Consider the following 23,064-nt stretch of genomic DNA (forward strand, 5'->3'; position numbering starts at 1 on the left):
ATTAAAATTTAAAACTTCTGATCTGTGAAAGACACAGTCAAGAGAATGACAAGACAAACCACAGACTGGGAGAAAATATTCACAAAAGATATATCTGATAAATGACTGTTACCCAAAATAAACAAAGAACATTTGAAATTCAACAATAAGAAAACAAAAAGTCTGATTAAAAATAAGCAAAAGACTTGAACAGATACCTCACCAAAGAAGATATACAGAGGGCAAATAAACATATGAAAAGATGCTTCAAATCATGCCATCAGAGAAATGCAAATTAAAACAATGAGAAACCACTACATACCTACTAGAATAGCCAAAATCTAGAACACTGACAATACCAAATGCTTATGAGGTTGTGGAGCAACAGGAACTCTCACTCATTGCTAGTGGGGATGCAAAATGACACAGACATTTTGGAAGACAGTTTACAGTTTACTCACCATACAAACCAGCAGTCGCACTCCTTGGTATTTACCCAAAGGAGCCGGAAACTCATTTATTTCCACAGAAAAACCTGCCCATGGATGCTTTTAGCAGATTTATTCATAACTGTTCAAACTTGGAAGCAACCAAGTTTTGCATCAGTAGGTGAATGGATAAACATAGTGGTACATCCAAACAATGGAATATTATTCATCACTAAAAAGAAATGAGCTATCAAGCCATGAAAAGACATAGAGGAAACTAAAAGGTATATTACTAAGCCCGTCTGAAAAGGCTACATGCTGTATGATTCCAACTATCTGACATTCTGGAAGACAATACTATGGAGACAGTTAAAAGATCAGTGGTTGTCAGGGATTTGGGAGAGGGAAGGAGAGACGAATAGGTGGAGCACAGGGGATTTTTAGGTCAATGAAACTACTCTGTATGAAACTATAATGGTGGATACATGCCATTATATGTTTGTCCAGACCATACAATATCAAGATTGAACCCTAATGGAAACTATGATCTTTGGGTGATAATGATGTGTCAAGGTTGTTTCATCAACTGTAGCAAATGTATGACTCTGGTGGGGGACACTGATAATAGGGGATGTCTGGGGGCAGGGGATATATGGGAAATCTCTGTACCTTCCTCTCAGTTTTGCTCTGCACCTAAAACTGCTCTAAAAAATACGTCTGTACAACACTGTTAATCAACTGTACTCCAATATAAAATAAAAAAATTTTAAATCAGAAAAAAATAAAATTTGTCATATTAAAAAAGCCTATAAAAACTTAAATCTAAAATCTGATATTTGATTCAGCATTGTAAAACTTTAAAGTATTTTGAACAATTTGAATATATAAATCTTTTGTTTTCAGCTGTACATTTTATGAAATATATAGATCAAGTATATCCAATGAAAATGTAGTGTCCTAACTGAGAGATGCTATAAGTAGAAAATAAACACTGAATTTTGAAAACTCAGTATGAGAAAAAGAATGTAAACTAGGTCATTAGTAATTTTAATATCGATTACATGTTGAAATGTGCATTTGGATATACATGGTTACATGTGGTTAAATATATTATGAAAAATAATTTTACTTGTTTCTTTTTATTTTTTTAAATGTAATAGATGCTAGAACAATTAAAATGACATAGGCGGCATGTGCTATATTTCTACAGGACAAGGTTGCTTAGACAATTTTTAATAAGTTATATATGTATATCTAATGTTCCATGATTTTTGCCATTACATTGTCTGTTGAACTAGGACAAACAGAGAATCTTGCATGTAAATAATTATGACCTAAATTATATAAGGAAACTAAGGACTGTTACTTGCACACACACAGACTTGAGAGCAAAAGATACTCTTTTCAGTGTCATGGGAAAAGAGTAGGAGCTTGCCAGCTTCCAGGAACATGATCTCAACAAAATGAAGCTACCATGTCTACCAGCATCTGGTAGTTTGCTCCTACCCCCATTACCAAGAGGGAAAATACAGACATAGTCAGGAAGAGCAAAATCATGATTCACTTAAAGTGACCTAATAATTTGAGGAGGAAGATAAAGATGAGCAACCAGAAACTGTTTAAAAAGAAAATGTTTTTCTGAGAATTTACCTTCTTTGTGAGAAGATGCAAACAATTAAATTTCTGATACTAAAGACGTTCTGAAAAATAAAGCAGATGAAAATGACCTTTCAAAAACCTATTCAACAAGGTCAGGTCTCTCTTGGGCTCAAAATGTCATTACTCAGCATTTCAAAATTTCTCTGTAAAACAGAAATACAGGGCTTCCCTGGTGGCGCAGTGGTCGAGAGTCCGCCTGCCGATGCAGGGGACACGGGTTCGTGCCCCAGTCCGGGAAGATCCCACATGCCGCGGAGCGGCTGGGCCCGTGAGCCATGGCCGCTGAGCCTGCGCGTCCGGAGCCTGTTGCTCCGCAACGGGAGAGGCCACAGCAGTGAGAGGCCCGCGTACCGCAAAAAAAAAAAAAAAAAAAAAAAAGCAAAACAAACAAATACAATGGTTGGAGTTTTGCCTTAAAAACATAGTTGTATGTTAAATATTGCTTCATTACCCATGATGGCCAGTGGTAAGTTGGAAAATTTTTTAAAGTTATTCTTTGGTAGAAAAATAATATGTGGCATTTTATGATGTAAGTATTCATTCAAAATATATTTATTCATTGCCTCAATGGAAAAAAAAAAAAAAAAAGAATGCCATGTCAAATGCTTTGGAGAATGCAAAAGTGAGCTACACAGAACTATGTCCTTCCCTCTGATAACAAGTAAATAACAATTCACAGAAAGTGCTCTCTCCAGACTTTATCCACATCACTCTTCCAACTTCCCTGTCTTGGATTACTGCTACTGCTCCCATCTTCCTGGCTTATCTTGCTGGGCTCTGTTTCTGGACCAGGTAATTGAAGATTTCCTTTACCAATCCACTGTATACTCCTCTCTGGTGTACTGATGAAGCACACCCTCCCACACTCTCTGCTTGCATTATCCTTCATCCTCATACAGCACATTTAGAGGAGCCCCGACACTTAAGGACTCTATCAGTGTGGCTGGTCAGCCTAAGAAATAGTGAAAGAAGCAGTCTGTGTTAATTACATCAAATGAGGAATCCCTTGCCTTTTACTCTCAGATTCCTGTTCTTCTATAAAATATATAAGAAGATAACAGAAGTACTAATTTCAAAAACTGATCTACCAAGGACCCAAATGGCAATGTATATATACTAGATAGAATACGCTAACAAATCTAATTAAGAAGTAGTTTTTGTAATAGCTGGAATTAATGATTATGATCGTCCTCTCCTATAATCATCCTTTCCCTCTTGAACCCTCACCTTGAGTGATGACTGAATAGAGTGTGCAGTCTACTTGCTTTAAAAAAGACTCACCTGTCTTAAAAGCTAAAAACAGAATTAGTACAGCCTCTGGCAGATATTTATTTATTATGCCGACTAAAACAGATGGGCAGTAAAGCTTTCAAATCTGTTTTTTTTTATGGCCTGGAATGATAGCGAATAATAGGTCAAATATCACACTGAAAGTGGTGATTGTTCTTTATTTAAGAAGAATGGTAGGACTTCCCTGGTGGAGCAGTGGTTAAGAATCCGCCTGCCGATGCAGGGGACACGGGTTCGAGCCCTGGGCCGGGAAGATCCCACATGCCGCGGAGCAACTAAGCCTGTGCACCACAACTACTGAGCCTGTGCTCTAGAGCCCGCGAGCCACAACTACTGAGCCCGCGTGCCACAACTACTGAAGCCTGCATGCCTAGAACCCTTGCTCTGCAACAAGAGAAGCCACCACAATGAGAAGCCTGAATACCACAGTAAAGAGTAGCCCCCGCTTACCTCAACTAGAGAAAGCCTGTGCGCAGCAACGAAGACCCAACGCAGCCAAAAATAAATAAATAAATTTATTTAAAAAAAAAAAAAAGAATGAAGTGGGCATCTTAAAACTTTCTTTGTTTGAACAGTTGTTCTCCCTCCAAAAGAATTCAGATTACTTTATCATGTAAATAAGGAAGTATATAAAGTATCTTTTTTTTTTTTTTTTTTGCGGTACACGGGCCTCTCACTGCTGTGGCCTCTCCCGTTGCAGCACACAGGCCCCGGACACGCAGGCCCAGCGGCCACGGCTCACGGGCCCAGCCGCTCCGCGGCATGTGGGATCCTCCGGGACCGGGGCACGAACCCGCGTCCCCTGCATTGGCAGGAGGACTTTCAACCACTGCGCCACCAGGGAGACCCTAAAGTATCATTTTTTAAAGTTGGTCATAACAGTTTTTATTTCAGAACAAAGCAAAGATGGAAGTTAAAGAATACTACTGTACCTTAAAACCCATATCATAAAACCTCAGTCCCCCAATACTACCTACAGATCAGACTGTAGAATAAACATGAAATTACTTTGCATAATATGAGTGAGAGAAGTATATACATGTTACACACACACACACATATACATGTAATAGGGTTTATTTAAACGACATAGAACATCATCCTCATAAAGCTTAATTCATGGCAAGAATTTAGCCTTCTAAATCCTCAGTGCCATTGAATTTCCATTCCTGGTTGCTCAGCCTCTGACTCAGACCCACTCACTTCTTGGAACACCCAAATGTCATAGCAATCCATCCACCATTTTTGTAATCTTTAACCACATGGTTCCTTGTTTTTTCATGCATTCAGACAGATTTTGCTTTACTGTGTGATGATCTCACGTTCCCTTGCCCACCCAAAATGTGGTAAAATGTATACATATTTTTTCTCCATAAGAGAGATATAATAAACACCAGTTACTTTAAAGGTTGTTCAACCAACGTTAGGCTACTTAGTTTCGGGAATCTCAAAACAATAAATCTGCTAAATTTTCATATTGTAATCTCTGACAATAGTGAGTATAGGATAGTTTTCAGCAAAATTATACACAGAAAACTTTCATAGATTAATAAAAATCTCTGAGTTTGGATGACTCTCCCTCATTCTGTAAAATTTTCCACTTGATACTTGAAACTGTCCTCAGAGTTTTATTTCTAATTAATCCAGTATTTATTTTACATCTACCATTTGCAGAGCATTGTGTTAGGCACTTTGATGAATAGGGAAAACAGAGATACCACCCCTAAGTAGCTTGTCAACCAAACTGGAAGGCAAGATAGAAGTAGGTAGTGAGGTTTCTAAGATGAACACAAGTGGAAATTTTGTGGGATGGTTTGCAACTCCTTTCTTCCCTCCCTATCTCCCATCTTTATTTTTATCAACTAATTTCATGAGGGCTTTTAGTAGTTTTGTCTAAGACAGCAGGGCTAATAAGAGAGGAAAGTTGGTTTGTGCAAAAACTTACCGGGAAGACACCAGAGAGGAAAGAAGAGAAAAATACAGCATCAATTCCTGAAAGTAACCATTTTTGAGCTCTTATAGGAAGTGATGGGAGAGAGAGAAAAACTTCAGATGATTTTCCAGTCAAGACCATATGAGACTTGGAACACAAAGTAATGTGGCTTCTTGGTTGGGGAAACGGGGGCAAGTAATTAAATTCAGCTTGAAGTTGAAGAAAAAGCTCATTTTTACCTCTATTATTTCCTAGATATCTCTGCAGTTTTTACTCACTCAGAGGTCAAAGAATCCATCGGTAGAAATCCCTGTGCCTGACAGAACAGCAGGAACAAGTACAACACCCACGGAGGGGCATTCTCATAGCAGTGGTGGCCATGTGGAGGCACTGCTTCTAAATGGTTAGTGCAGAAGAATGTGGGCGGTCTTATTCCAGAGCACATTACAATGCCCCTTGAGGCCCCAGAAATAACAATTATCCCAGGAGGTGGTGCCGAAGTCCTGCTACGATATATGTAAGCTTGAGCTAATGAGTTATTAAAATCCACAGATGAAGTCCTGAGAACATTCAGACTACAAAGTTATGAAACAATAATTAACAATTGAGGATGGAATACAGTTAAGTCCAAAATTGTGTGGTTGGAATCCATGTGTCATAGAATTTCAGACATGGTTGAAAGCTAGAAGAGTAAATGTTTCATCAAAGTCTTGGGAATAACATGGGACACTGAAGGATCAGTAGTTCTTATGGATTACACCAAGATTCATATGTTGAAAGCCAACCCCCAATTTGATGGTATTAGGAGGTGGGGCCATTGGGAGGTAATTAGGTCATGAGGGTAGAACCCTCATAAATGGGATTAGGGCCCTAATAAGAGAACAGAAACTCAGCTCTCTCTCTCTTTCTGTGGTGTGAGGATACAGCTAGAAATTGGCAGTCTACATCCCAAAAGAGAGATCTCACCAGAACCCAACTGTGCTGGCACCCTGATCTCAGACTTCCAGCCTCCAGAAGTATGAGGAATAAATGTCTATTAATTAAGCCAAAAAAAAAAGTAATAAAGTCAGAGGAAAGATTTTTGGTGATAAAAATTATTCAACATGGAAGTTTTCAGTAGTTTGATGGGATCTGAAACAATATCCAAAGTGTTATAGCTAATGGATATCAGTAAAATGGAGAGAGTGAACACTGCTCAGCTCAGTGTAAATGTTTGCCAGTGAAAGGAAGGAAAAATTTTAGGTGGTAGATAAAGAAACATATTTCAAGTGAAACTATTTACTTCTTCTCGTCTTTAAAAAAAGTTTCCCTTGTTTGAAATATATTTGAGGGCAGAAAACATGAAACCAAAAAAGAATAAGAGAGTGAACATGATGGAATTGATAAGTGTGGGATCATATTTCTTGGAACCTATCCTTGCTTTATGAATTTCCACATTATGATGTCTCGCTGCTGTTGCACCCCACTGAAGTACCCATCTTTAGGCAGAAACCCATGTTCAGAATGCTTTCATGCCCCCATCAATTTACCAGTCAAGTTTATCATGCCTGAGCTGAAGATTACTTACTTATTCATAATTGAAATATAAATTGACTTTTAGTTAGCATGTTTTTTCTTAATTGCACGTGAATTTTAAAGAGGGAAAGAAAAGTCGTAATTTGAAGAAATAATTCTCTAATGGGAATTTTAAGCCCTAAAGCGATCAGGCAAGTAAGAAGGGAATATGTTGGATTAGAAGGCAGGGAGTGAATGAGCACTTCCAAAACCATTCATAACACATGAGATGGGCAACTTTTTACTCTATGAAACTCAGATCTCCTTTATTTCACATCTTTATAACCACCTACTTTCATATCAGCTATTTTCTGTCTATCTTAAAATTCCTGATATACTCAAATTAAATATGCAGTATTAGAAGTCAACCTAAATACCTGCTTAATAGGTAGAAATAGCATTTAGAGATTCAAATTCTCTTATTTTTAAGTTAAACTATTTCATCTCCTCTTATGCAAAAAAGAAACTCTTATCCTTTGCCACATTTCCATAAAGTTTAATATGGAAGAGGGCAGGTGAGGAAAAATAATGGTGGTTGATCTGGTTTTCTGATTTTGTGGTATCTCGCGTGCTTTTCAATGCCTCAAGCTTCCTCTGAATTGATACAGAATGCATACATGAAATTTTTACATAAAATTCAGAGTGTAGCTTGATAAGTGTGAAGCAGTCCCAGTTAAGTAAAATTGGTATCTGCTTTGATGTATCAAATGATACCAGAAAACAATATATTTTGAATTATTATATACTTTATTACTTAATATTTATTTTCAAATAACAACAAAAAGATTTTAGAAATCCAAAATAATTTAGTCCATGGAAACTTTTTGATTGGTAGTTTTATTCTGTGTTATATCTAAGTATTTTATTGACTGCCTTAATTTTTTAAGTTATTCTTTGTAACAATATCTAGATATGATTGGACATGTGACAAGTTTGTCACAGCTCTCCCTCAGTCCTCAGCTCTTCCCCTCTAAACGCAAGGGGAAGAAAACTGCTCAGTTGGTTTTCTGGGCACTCACAACACCACATATATGGTGTTAATCCCTTAAACCCAGCAAACTGTTGAAATATAAAAAACAATATTCTCCAAGTGCAGAGGTTCAAGTAGTGCAAAGACACTTAAAATGATACAGAAGGCCCATGTCTCTACTACCACAAGAATTACTGAACTGCTGTTTTCAATGCTCTGTTTTTGTATGTAACTTTTCTTGGCAACAGATGCAATATTTATAGTAAAGTCTATCACCGTTTATTAATGTTATACATTAGTTATTTGCTACTCTAAAAATGATATGCTAAAATATGCCGAAGCATTTTCAAATAAAACAAGAAAAATGAACTGACAATGTATTAATTGCATTTCATTGTTTCATAATGGAACCTGATAAACCTTGAATAAAACAATGTAAATATATCGATTCCATTTAGCATAATTGTGCTAACCATTTATAATGAAATCTCCAGAGAATGCTTTTCTACTTCATTTTCCCTAAAATTGCAAGAGATTTTTTTCCCCCTCTTCTTTCTGTCCTTCTGCCATTGTCTAAAACAGTAGCTTTCCAGTAATTCATAAGCAAGCAGAAGAACACAGCAATGATATGAATGCGCATGTCTGTTGTACTGATAAACAACTTGCTAATTGGGATCTTTCAATTAAATGTGATTTGGAAAAGCTGGTTGCAGGTATAGTGCATCTTGCATGTTGTTTGCTGCAAGACAAAATGGATCAAAAGGCTAGTCTCAAAGCTCTATTAACAGATATTAAAATAGGTGCATTATTAAATGTATACCAATGATTCAGTTTGCCATAAGAAGCAGTTCCACCATAAGTGTTTTAGATACTATGTTTTTATTGAGTTCGTGATAAAACTTCTTCAACTTGGAGGAAGTGATATATATAGGAACACCCAACAACTCAACAGCCAAGTTAGATATAGAATCTGTGGTCATGCTCTCTGTGTTAAAGACACATGGAGCAAGAGATGCACATTGACATGGAAACTTGTCTTTTAAAGACTGTAAATTCCTTGCATACATATTTATGTTGGTGTTTCTGATAATTCTGACAACATTATGCAAGTATACCTGCATCCTTAACATGAGGGACCAGTCTCTATTTTAATACCAAGAAGAAGAGAGTAGAAACAGGGTTGGGTGGAAGGACAAGAAAAGAAATAGACTCAACTGCATATGAAAATTCAGTATACAAGAAAGTCCCATATCTCATATAAGCAGAGAGAAGACGGACTCCTTCATAAAAAGGGTGGCTAAATGAGGATAGCCACGTGGAAAACAAAAGTGGGCCAATTCTTCACATCATACATTAGGATAAGTTCCAAAAGGATCAGAGTTGACTGTCAAAAAATAAAATAAAGCAAAACAAGTACTAGAAAAAAACACAGATTAACTGCTTTATAACTTGTAGTTGGGAAAAACTTTCAAAATCCAGAAAAAAAATTCAAAATCCAGAAGGAATAATGGGGAAAATGACTAATCTTATTAAAATTTAAGAATTTTTTACAAGGAAAAAATACCATAAGCAAAATAGAAAAACAAACTAGGGGGAAATTGCAGTTATATCACACACAAAGGAGTAGTATCCTTAATATATTATTAAATTCATATTATAAAGAAAAGCGCTCAAAACCCTAAATGGTCTGCAGCTATGAACAACATTCAATCTTTCTTCTAGTAAAAGAATGTATCAGAAGATTGTTTCTCACCAATCAGATACAATATGAAAATTTAATAGTATAAGCCATAAGGGAGGCCATTGGTAAATAGGCATTCTAATATACTGCAGGTGGGAATGCACAATACTATAACCCCTAAGGAGAGGAATTGGCAATATCTAACAAAATTTCGTATAAATATGTATATTTACATTTTGACCTAGCAATCCCACTTCTAGGAAACTATTCCAAAATATACTGATAAAATACACACAAGTTGATTTATTACAGTACTCTTTGTAATAGTAAAAGACTTGAAACAAAGCAAATGTCCATCAAATTGGGAATAAGCCATGTACATGAAAAGTAATGAGGAATACCCCTGTATACTACCGTGGAGTGATCTCCAAGGTAGGTGGAAAATATCAAGGTGGAAAGCAGCATGTGTAGTTTGCTACTGTTTATTTAAGGAAGGGACTACATCTACCTATATATTCATGTAAAATTATAAAGTTTACATTACAATATTATAACATATAAAATTTATATTACAAAATAAATATATATTATAAAAACAAGCACAAAGTTAAATACATAAAGGTTTTCCTAGGAGGAGAGAGCATAGAACAGGGATAAAAATTAACATTTTGGAATATGCCCTGTTTTGTGAATTTTAAATTTCACTTTGATTGCACCTAAATATTTTAAATAATTTTAAGGCAAAATCAATTTCAAAAAGCATTTCCTAAAATTTAAAAGTAGAATCCATGTATCATATTAATAGTACAACAACACAAGGAAGAACTATTTCAAGTAACTTATAAATTTGACCAAACATTCCTAGTGGGATATACTTTAAAGGCAACAGAAACTACAAAGCAAATTCTTAATTTGTTTTCAGTTAGTAAGTGTCAATATTACTATTTTGGAACTGTCATGTGTGTATTGTGGGATAAAGCAAATAGGTAATAATACCGGTGTTCTCGAAAACCAGGATTTTAAGCAGGGAACAAAATGCAATTACAAGGTCAGTGAAGTTAAGTAAAAACCCCATAGTCCTTAATATGAAATGTAGTTACCAATTAAGAATTTATAATGTGTTATATAAGCACAAAGGAAATAAACTATTTCGTATCTCTGTCCACCGAAATGTCTTGAAACAGTGACTAATATAGTAACAATGAACACCCTTAGTTCCTGGTCTTTAACTGCAATTTCTGAGTAAAAGGAATTGAAACTCCTTAGAGAAATAGTTGATTCCAGGTCTAGGAAAAGAGGAAAAGAAATGCATAATATGAACTTGGATCATCTTAAATACCAAAGAGAAAGTTACTGTCAAAGCCCATGAGCATTATCTCTAGTGGATTCAGAAACTAATATAAAAAAGGCTACCACTGGCCAAAGACTAGAAAATTTGAGCATCAGTAAGGATGACTGCCATGAATTGAAACACATGACATATGTTTTATTTAGTCTATCGCTTTGTAAAGCTTCTCAAAAAAAAAAACCCACAAAAACAAAAAACATTTATCTCCTTTGGAGGGCATTAATGAACTGGCAATTTTTAAAACAGTAAATAAAGGAAAAGATCAAGCAGTTATCCCACCTCTCCTATACCAACTGTAATTCAGGGCAACCAAATAGTTGGTGAGGGTAATTTCATCTTTATAGAATTATTCCAGTTAGTGAATACAGAAGGAATGATAAAATATTACAATTTTATACATCCTAAGGAAATATGAGTCTGAGCAATGTTCATCAATTGCTATAATATCAAAAAAGTTAACCAGTTAGACACCATGTGCTTCCTAATGGAAATACCCAACAACACCTACAAAATATTCTTGTAAAAACAAAGAAACTCCCCCCCAAATCTGATGTGGACTACAATCCTTGCCTCCTGTTTCCTTCTGTGTTTTCTCCGGTCATCAGTGGAGTTAACCCCAAATCACTAGCCTGAGGGTCAATGGAACTTTCTTTACCCCTTTGGGGTATGCGCCTTCACCCATTCCTTATAATTATTTTCTCCTGAACATCATTTTCTCCCCATTACCATCCCTTCTGTTGCAGGTGTACAAGCAATGCAAACTTCCATTAAAGACCAAGAGACTAGGGATGGGAAGTCAACGACAACAGGAACTAGACTCACAGGTTTACGGAACGTGAGGAGGCGGAGATGGAGCCATGGCAAGGTCAGCAATGTAACTGAGGGCTTTGTAGTGGAAGATTATAATATGGTGGATAAAACAAGTACAATTTCTATGAGCCCACATCCAGTCTCATTTCCAGTGACATCATTATCCATACTTCTGAGCACCCATCTTCATCCACCACCCTTTGTGATAAGCAGGGCACAGACGAGGATCAGTGCCAGGAAGACTCCTGACACAGTAATTTCTAACAATGAATACACTATCTTTAAGAATAGGAATTATGTCCTCCTGGATCTTTATAGCACACACATCACCTAATATATTGTTATGTATGTGAAAAGCATTTGGTAAATAAGTAGTGAACGTAAGACAATGCAAAAGAAGATAATTATGAATGATAACAAACTGTCATCATAGGCTACTGAAGTCCTTCACTTTCACTGAAGAAAAGTACACTCGTTAAATTGCAACATTAAAATTTTGTTTAAAAATCTAGAGCCTAAAGTTTTTCTTCAGCATACCACTTAAGAAGTTAGAAAAAGAGCCACAAAATAAATCCAAAGAAAGAAAGGAGGTGATGGAAATAAAAACAAAAATCCCCCAAATGGAGAAACTAAGATACAGTTAGAGAGGACCTACAAAGCATCGGCAAACCTGGCATATTTGACACCTGGAGCAGATCTTTCCTTGTTAACATCCCTTTCCTCTCTATGATAAAATAACTGTCAGTAATAATCATGAAGTGAAATAACGAATAATAATGGCCAGAAAAGACACACAATGAATGTTTTATTTTATTGTACTTATATATATAATCATGCCAGCAGAAAATTTTTTAAAATAAAATATCAACTATACGTATACATATCCCCATATCCCCTCCCTCTTGCGTCTCTCTCCCACCCTCCCTATCCCACCCCTCTAGTTGGTCACAAAGCACTGAGCTGATCTCCCTGTGCTTTGCAGCTGCTTCCCACTAGCTATCTATTTTACATCTGGTAGTGTATATATGTCAATGCCACTCTCTCACTTTGTCCCAGCTTACCCTTGCCCCTCCCAGTGTCCTCATGTCCATTCTCTATGTCTGCATCTTTATTCCTGTCCTGCCCCTAGGTTCTTCAGAACCTTTTTTTTTTTTTTTTTTAAGATTACATATATATGTGTTAGCATACAGTGTTTTTCTCTTTCTGACTTACTTCACTCTGTATGACAGACTCTGGGTCCATCCACTTCACTACAAATAACTCCATTTCGTTTCATTTTATGGCTGAGTAATATTCCATTGTATATATATGCCACATCTTCTTTATCCATTCATCTGTCGATGGACACTTAGTTTGCTTCCATGTCTTGGCTATTGTAAATAGTGCTGCAATTAACACTGTGGTACATGACTCTTTTTGAATTATGGTTTTCTCAGGGTATATACCCAGTAGTGGGATTGCTGGGTCATATGGTAGTTCTATTTTTAGTTTTTTAAGAAACCTCCATGCTGTTCTCCACGGTGGCTATATCAATTGTATCCATTTACATTCCCACCAACAGTGCAAGAGGGTTCCCTTTTCTCCACAACCTCTCCAGCATTTATTGTTTCTAGATTTTTTTGATGATGGCCATTCTGACTGGTGTGAGGTGATACCTCATTGTAGTTTTGATTTGCATTTCCCTAATGATTAGTGATGTTGAGCATCCTTTCATGTGTTTGTTGGCAATCTGTATATCTTCTTTGGAGAAATATCTATTTAGGTCTTCTGCCCATTTTTGGATTGGGTTGTTTGTTTCTTTGATATTGAGCTGCATGAGCTGCTTGTATATTTTGGAGATTGATCCTTTGTCAATTGCTTCATTTGCAAATATTTTCTCACATTCTGAGGGTGGTACATGTATACATATAGCTGATTCACTTTGTTATACAGCAGAAACTAACACAACAATGTAAAGCAATTATACTCCAATAAAGATGTTAAAACAAAATAGCAGAATAGGAACCAAAGGTAACACAATATTCTTTATTAGTGGGGTTTTTAAATAAAACTGTAAGACAAAAAAATAAATATCAATAGCAAAAGGAGAAAAATAATGATATGTTTTTAAATTACATTAACATATTTTATTTTGAAAAAGGAAAAGAAAAACTTGTATCTATATAATGTTTCAGTAATAAATAATAAGGTTACAGTTAATAACAAGGGACTTTATTAACAGCAGTTGATAAAAAAGAATAAATTTTTCTTTTAGAGATATTCAAATTTCATACAATATTTCATTCTTGAACTAAAACTTTTCACTTAACAAATGTAATATTACTCCAACTATTTTACACTCTACTTAATTGTTCAAAATTTTAAACAAGTATATAAGACACTGATGAAAGAAATCAAAGATGACACAAACAGATGGAAAGATATAGCACGTTCTTGGATTGGAAGAATCACTTTTGTCAAAATGACTGTACTACCCAAAGCAATCCACAGATTCAATGCAATCCCTATCAAATTACCAATGGCATTTTTCACAGAACTTGAATTTTAAAATTTGTATGAAAACACTCCTGAATAACCAAAACAATATTGAGAAAGAAAAACAGCTGGAGGAATCAGTCTCCCTGATGTCAGACTATATTACAAAGCTACAGTAATCAAAGCAGTATGGTACTGGCACAAAAACAGGAATATAGATCAATGGAACAGGATCGAAAGCCCAGAAATAAACCCACACACCTATGATCAATTAATCTACAGCAAAGGAGGCAAGAATATACAATGGAGAAAAGACAGTCTCTTCAGTAAGTGGTCTGGGGAAAATTGGACAGCTACATGTAAAAGAATGAAATTACAACACTCGCTAACACCATACACAAAAATAAACTCAAAATGGGTTAAAGACCTAAATGTAAGACCAGATACTATCGATATAAAACTCTTAGAGGAAAACATAGGCAGAACGCTCTCTGACATAAATCACAGCAAGATCTTTTTGGATCCACCTACTAGAGTAATGGAAATAAAAACAAAAATAAACAAATGTGACCTAATTAAACTTAAAAGCTTTTGCACAGCAAAGGAAACCATAAACAAGATGAAAGGACAACCCTCAGAATGGGAGAAAATATTTGCAAACAAAGCAACCGACGAGGGATTAATCTCCATAATATACAAACAGCTCATACAGCTCTATGTCAAAAAATCCCCAAACAACCCAATCAAAAAATGGGCAGAAGATCTAAATAGACATTTCTCCAAAGAAGACATACAGTTGGCCAAAAAGCACATTAAAAACGTGCTCAACATCACTAATTATCAGAGAAATGCAAGTCAAAACTACAATGAGGTATCACCTCACACTGGTCAGAATGGCCATCATCAAAAAGTCTACAATTAACACTGGGGAGGGTGTGGAGAAAAGGGAACCCTTGTACACTGTTGGTGGGAATGTAAATTGGCACAACCATTGTAGAGAACAGTATGGAGGTTGCTTAAAAAACTAAAAATAGAACTACCATGTAATCCAGCAATCCCACTCCTGGGCATATATCTGGAGAAAACTCTAATTCGAAAAGATACATGCACCCCAATGTTCATAGCAGCACTATTTACAATAGTCAAGACATGGAAGCAATCTAAATGTCCATCAACAGAGGAACGGATAAAGAAGATTTGGTACATATATACTATGGAATATTACTCAACCATAAAAAAGAATGAAATAATGCCATTTGCAGCAACATGGACACTGAGATTATCATACTAAGTGAAATAAGTCAGACAGAGAAAGACAAATATCATATGATTCCACTTATATGTGGAATCTAAAAAAAAATGATACAAATGAACTTATTTACAAAATACAAACAGACTCACAGACTTAGGAAATACTTAACAGTTACCAAAGGGGAAAGGTAGGGGCAGGGATAAATTAGGAGGTTGGGATTAACATATACACACTACTATATATAAAATACATAATCAACAAGGACCTACTGTATAGTACGGAGAACTCTGCTCAATACTCTGTAATAACCTATATGGGAAAAGAATCTTAAAAAGAATGGATACATGTATATGTATAACTGAGTCACTTTGCTGTACACCTGAAATTAACACAACATTGTAACTCAACTATACTCCAATATAAAATAAAAATTAAATTGAAAAAAGGTACAAATTACCAGTTATAAAGTAAATAAGTACTAAAAATATAATGTATAACATGATGACTGTAGTTAACACAGGTATATGATACATATGAAAGCCATTAAGAGTAAATCTTAAGAGTTCTCATCACAAGGAGAAATTATTTTTCTTTTTTTTCCATTTCTTTCTAGTATATCTATATGAGATGATGGATGTTAATTAAAATGTGGTAAGCATTTCACAACATACATGTCAAACCCTCATGTTGCACACCTGAACCTTATACAGTGATGTATATAAATTATATCTCAATAAAATTGGAAAAATATAAAAGCTCCAAGTATAACCTAGAATGAGAGAAATGAAGTACCTTGAGTTCTATGTCTTGTTATCATTTATATTTAATGTACTGTATAAACATAGGAGCATGTAACACCATAGCAACTGGAAACACAAACTATCTGAAGCAATATCTAACAATTTTAAGTCATTATAAATCTACTCTCTAAATTAATGCTTATAACTGACTCTGAATAGGTCAAAGGTAGACTCTAGCTGGGAATTCTCCCATTAACTTCCAGGATGAATATTATGTTTAATAATGTAAATAAAAGGATCTAAGGGAAGATGGCGGAAGAGTAAGACGCGGAGATCACCTTCCTCCCCACAGATACATCAGAAATACATCTACACATGGAACAACTCCTACAGAACACCTACTGAACAATGGCAGAAGACCTCAGACCTCCCAAAAGGCAAGAAGCCCCCCACGTACCTGGGAAGGGCAAAAGAAAAAAGAATAAACAGAGACAAAAGAATAGGGATGGGACCTGCACCGGTGGGAGGGAGCCGTGAAGGAGGAAAGGTTTCCACACATTAGAAGCCCCTTTGTGGGCAGAGACTGTGGGTGGCGGAGAGGGGAAGCTTCGGAGCCACGGAGGAGAGCCCAGCAACAGGGGTGCGGAGGCCAAAGCGGAGAGATTCCCGCACAAAGGATCGGTGCCGACCAGCACTAACCAGCCCGAGAGGCTTGTCTGCTCACCTGCTGGGGTGGGCGGGTCTGGGAGCTGAGGCTCAGGCTTCGGTCGGAGCGCAGGGACAGGACTGGGGTTGGTGGCGTGAACACAGCCTGCAGGGGATTAGTGCACCACGACTAATCGGGAGGGAGTCCGGGAAAAAGTCTGGACCTGCCAAAGAGGCAAGAGACTTTTTCTTCCCTCTTTGTTTCCTGGTGCGCGAAGAGAGGGGATTAAGAGCACTGCTTAAAGGAGCACCAGAGATGGGCACGAGACACTAAGGCTACTGCTGCCGCCACCAAGAAGCCTGTGTACGAGCACAGGTTGCTCTCCACACCTCCCTTCCGGGGTGCCTGTGCAGCCCGCCACTGCCAGGGTCCTGGGATCCAGGGACAACTTCCCCGGGAGAACGCACGGCACGCCTCAGGCTGGTGCAACGTCATGCTGGCTTCTGCCGCCACAGGCTCACCCCGCACTCCGTACCCCTCCCTCCCGCTGGCCTGAGTGAGCCGGAGCCCATGAATCAGCGGCTTCTTTAACCCCGTCCTGTCTGAGCGAAGAACAGACGCCCTCCGGCGACCTACACGCAGAGGCAGGGCCAAATCCAAAGCTGAACCCCAGGAGCCGTGTGAACAAAGAGGAGAAAGGGAAATCTCTCCCAGCAGCCTCAGGAGCAGCAGATTAAATCTCGACAATCAACTTGATGTACCCTGCATCTGTGGAATACCTGAATAGAAAACGAATCATTCTAAATTGAGGAGGTGGACTTTGAGAGCAAGATTTATTATTTTTTCCCCTTTTCCTCTTTTTGTGAGTGTGAATGTGTATGCTGCTGTGTGAGATTTTGTCTGTATAGCTTTGCTTTCACCATTTGTCCTAGGGTTCTATCAGTCCAGTTTTTTTGGTTTGTTTTTACTTAAAAAAAGTCTTAATGATTATTTTTTAATTTTAATAACTATATTTTATTTTACCTTACTGTATCTTATTTTATCTTCTTTCTTTCTACTTTTTCTCCCTTTTATTCTGAACTGTGCTACAGACAGGAGTCTGGTGCTCTTGGTGCTGCAGACAGGAGTCAATGCTGTGCCTCTGAGGTGGGAGAGCCAACTTCAGGACACTGGTCCCCAAGAGAATTCCCAGCTCCACGTAATATCAAATGGCGAAAATCTCCCAGACATCTCCATCTCAACACCAACACCCAGCTTCACTCAAAGACCAGCAAACTACAGTGCTGGACACCCTATGCCAAACAACAAGCAAGACAGGAACACAACCCCACCCATTAGCAGAGAGGCTGCCTAAAATCAAAAAAACTCCACAGACACCCCAAAACACACCACCAGACGTGGACCTGCCCACCAGAAAGACAAGATCCAGCCTCCTCCACCAGAACACAGGCACTAGTCCCCTCCACCAGGAAGCCTACACAAACCACTGAACCAACTTTAGCCACTGGGGACAGGCACCAAAAACAACGGGAACTAAGAACCTGCAGCCTGCAAAAAGGAGACCCCAAACACAGTAAGATAAGCAAAATGGGAAGACAGAAAAACACACAGCAGATGGAGCAAGATAAAAACCCACCAGACCTAACAAATGAAGAGGAAATAGGCAGTCTACCTGAAAAAGAATTCAGAATAATGATAGTAAGGATGATCCAAAATCTTGGAAACAGAAGGCACAAAATGCAAGAAACATTTAACAAGGACCTAGAAGAACTAAAAAGGAAACAAACAACGATGAACAACACAATAAATGAAATTAAAAATACTGTAGATGGGATCCATAGCAGAATAACTGAGGCAGAAGAACGGATAAGTGACCTGGAAGATAAAATAGTGGAAATAACTACTGCAGAGCAGAATAAAAAAAAAGAATGAAAAGAACTGAGGACAGTCTCAGAGACTTCTGGGACAACATTAAACGTACCAACATTTGAATTATAGGGGTTCCAGAAGAAGAAGAGAAAAAGAAAGGGACTAAGAAAATACTTGAAGAGATTATAGTTGAAAACTTCCCTAATATGGGAAAGGAAATAGTTAATCAAGTCCAGGAAGCACAGAGTCCCATACAGGATAAATCCAAGGAGAAATACGCCAAGACACATATTAATCAAACTGTCAAAAATTAAATACAAAGAAAAATATTAAAAGCAGCAAGGGGAAAACAACAAATAACACACAAGGGAATCCCCATAAGGTTAACAGCTGATCTCTCAGCAGAAACTCTGCAAGCCAGAAGGGACTGGCAAGACATATTTAAATTCATGAGGGAGAAAAGCCTGCAACCAAGACTACTCTACCCAGCAGCAAGGATCTCATTCAGATTTGATGGAGAAATTAAAACCTTTACAGACAAGCAAAAGCTGAGAGAGTTCAGCACCACCAAACCAGCTTTACGACAAATGGTAAAAGATCTTCTCTAGGCAAGAAACACAAGAGAAGGAAAAGACCTACAATAACGAACCCAAAACAATTAAGAAAATGGGAATAGGAACATACATATCGATAATTACCTTAAATGTAAATGGATTAAATGCTCCCACCAAAAGACACAGACTGGCTGAATGGATACAAAAACAAGACCCATATATATGCTGTCTACAAGACACCCACTTCAGACCTAGAGACACATACAGACTGAAAGTGAGGGGATGGAAAAAGATATTCCATGCAAATGGAAACCAAAAGAAAGCTGGAGTAGCAATTCTCATATCAGACAAAATAGAGTTTAAAATAAAAACTATCAGAAGAGACAAAGAAGGACACTACATAATGATCAAGGGATCGATCCAAGAAGAAGATATAACAATTGTAAATATTTATGCACCCAACATAGGAGCACCTCAATACATAAGGCAAATACTAACAGCCATAAAAGGGGAAACCGACAGTAACACATTCATAGTAGGGGACTTTAACACCCCACTTTCACCCATGGACAGATCATCCAAAATGAAAATAAATAGGGAAACACAAGCTTTAAATGATACATTAAACAAGGTGGACTTAATTGATATTTATCGGACATTCCATCCAAAAACAACAGAATACACATTTTTCTCAAGTGCTCATGGAACATTCTCCAGGATAGATCATATCTTGGGTCACAAATCAAGCCTTGGTAAATTTAAGAAAATTGAAATTGTATCAAGTACCTTGTCTGACCACAATGCTATGAGACTAGATATCAATTACAGGAAAAGATCTGTAAAACATACAAACACATGGAGGCTAAACAATACAACTTAATAACGAGGTGATCACTGAAGAAATCAAACAGGAAATCAAAAACTACCTAGATACAAATGGCAATGGAGACACAACGGCCCAAAACCTACGGGATGCAGCAAAAGCAGTTCGAAGAGGAAAGTTTAAAGCAATAGAATCCTACCTTAAGAAACAGGAAACATCTCGAATAAACAACCTAAACTTGCACCTAAAGCAATTAGAGAAAGAAGAACAAAAAAACCCCAAAGTTAGAAGGAAAGAAATCATAAAAATCAGATCAGAAATAAATGAAAAAGAAATGAAGGAAATGATAGCAAAGATCAATAAAACTAAAAGCTGGTGCTTTGAGAAGATAAGCAAAATTCATAAACCATTAGCCAGACTCATCAAGAAAAAAAGGGACAAGACGCAAATCAATAGAATTAGAAATGAAAAAGGAGAAGTAACAACTGACACTGCAGAAATACAAAAGATCATGAGAGACTACTACAAGCAACTCTATGCCAATAAAATGGACAACGTGGAAGAAACGGACAAATTCTTAGAAATGCACAACCTGCCAAGACCGAATCAGGAAGAAATAGAAAATATGAACAGAGCAATCACAAGCACTGAAATTGAAACTGTGATTAAATATCTTCCAACAAACAAAAGCCCAGGACCAGATGGCTTCACAGGCGAATTCTGTCAAACATTTAGAGAAGAGCTAACACCTATCCTTCTCAAACTCTTCCAAAATATAGCAGAAGGAGGAACTCCCAAACTCATTCTACAATGCCACCATCAGCCTGATACCAAAACTAGACAAGGATGTCACAAAGAAAGAAAACTACAGGCCAATATCACGGATGAACATACATGCAAAAATCCTCAACAAAATACTAGCAAACAGAATCCAACAGCACATTAAAAGGATCATACACCATGATCAAGTGGGGTTTATTCCAAGAATGCAAGGACTCTTCAATATACGCAAATCAATCAATGTGATACAACATATTAACAAATTGAAGGAGAAAAACCATATGGTCATCTCAATAGATGCAGAAAAAGCTTTCAACAAAATTCAACACCCATTTATGATAAAAACCCTCCGGAAAGTAGGCATAGAGGGAACTTTCCTCAACATAATAAAGGCCATATATGACAAACCCACAGCCAACATCGTCCTCAATGGTGAAAAGCTGAAAACATTTCCACTAAGATCAGGAACAAGACAAGGTTGCCCACTCTCACCACTCTTATTCAACATAGTTTTGGAAGTTTTAGCCACAGCAATCAGAGAAGAAAAGGAAATAAAAAGGAATCCAAATTGGAAACGAAGAAGTAAAGCTGTCACTGTTTGCAGATGACATGATACTATACATACAGAATCCTAAAGATACTACCAGAAAACTACTAGAGCTAATCAATGAATTTGGTAAAGTAGCAGGATACAAAATTAATGCACAGAAATCTCCGGCATTCCTATACACTAATGATGAAAAATCTGAAAGTGAAATCAAGAAAACACTCCCATTTACCACTGCAACAAACAGAATAAAATATCTAGGAATAAACCTACCTAAGGAGACAAAAGACCTGTATGCAGAAAACTATAAGACACTGATGAAAGAAATTAAAGATGATACAAATAGATGGAGAGATATGCCACGTTCTTGGATTGGAAAAATCAACATTGTGGAAATGGCTCTACTACCCAAAGCAATCTACAGATTCAATGCAATTCCTATCAAACTACCAGTGGCATTTTTCACAGAACTAGAACAAAAAATTTCACAATTTGTATGGAAACACAAAAGACCCCAAGTAGCCAGAGCAATCTTGAGAACAAAAAACAGAGCTGGAGGAATCAGCCTCCCTGACTTCAGACTATACTACAAAGCTACAGTAATCAAGACAGTATGGTACTGGCACAAAAACAGAAAGATAGATCAATGGAACAGGATAGAAAGCCCAGAGATAAACCCACGCACATATGGTCACCTTATCTTTGATAAAGGAGTCAGGAATATACAGTGGAGAAAGGACAGCCTCTTCAATAAGTGGTGCTGGGAAAACTGGACAGGTACATGTAAAAGTATGAGATTAGATCACTTCCTAACACCATACACAAAAATAAGGTCAAAATGGATTAAAGACCTAAATGTAAGGCCAGACACTATCAAACTCTTAGAGGAAAACATAGGCAGAACACTCTATGACATAAATCACAGCAAGATCCTTTTTGACCCACCTCCTAGAGAAATGGAAATACAAACAAAAATAATTAAAAATGGGACCTAATGAAACTTCAAATCTTTTGCACAGCAAAGGAAACCATAAACAAAAGTAAAAGACAACTCTCAGAATGGGAGAAAATATTTGCAAATGAAGCAACTGACAAAGGATTAATCTCCAAAATATACAAGCAGCTCATGCAGCTCAATAACAAAAAAACAAACAATCTAATCCAAAAATGGGCAGAAGACCTAAACAGACATTTCTCCAAAGTAGTTATACAGATTGCCAACAAACACATAAAAGGATGCTCAACATCATTAATCATTAGAGAAATGCAAATCAAAAGTACAATGAGATATTATCTCACACCAGTCAGAATGGCCATCATCAAAAAATCTAGAAACAATAAATGCTGGAGAGGGTGTGGAGAAAAGGGAACACTCTTGCACTGCTGGTGGGAATGTGAATTGGTACAGCCACTATGGAGAACAGTATGGAGGTTCCTTAAAAAACTACAAATAGGACTACCGTATGACCCAGCAATCCCACTACTGGCCATATACCCTGAGAAAACCATAATTCAAAAAGAGTCATGTACCAAAATGTTCATTGCAGCTCTATTTACAATAGCCAGGAAATGGAAACCACCTAAGTGTCCATCGACAGATGAATGGATAAAGAAGCTGTGGCACATATATACAATGGAATATTACTCAGCCATAAAATGAAACGAAATTGAGCTATTTGTAATGAGGTGGATGGACCTAGAGTCTGTCATACAGAGTGAAGTAAGT

Source organism: Delphinapterus leucas, chromosome 2 (genome assembly GCF_059928025.1).
Source record: "Delphinapterus leucas isolate spDelLeu-1000000601 "Yukka" chromosome 2, BTC_Dleu_Yukka2, whole genome shotgun sequence".
NCBI classification, from domain to species: Eukaryota; Metazoa; Chordata; class Mammalia; order Artiodactyla; family Monodontidae; genus Delphinapterus; species Delphinapterus leucas.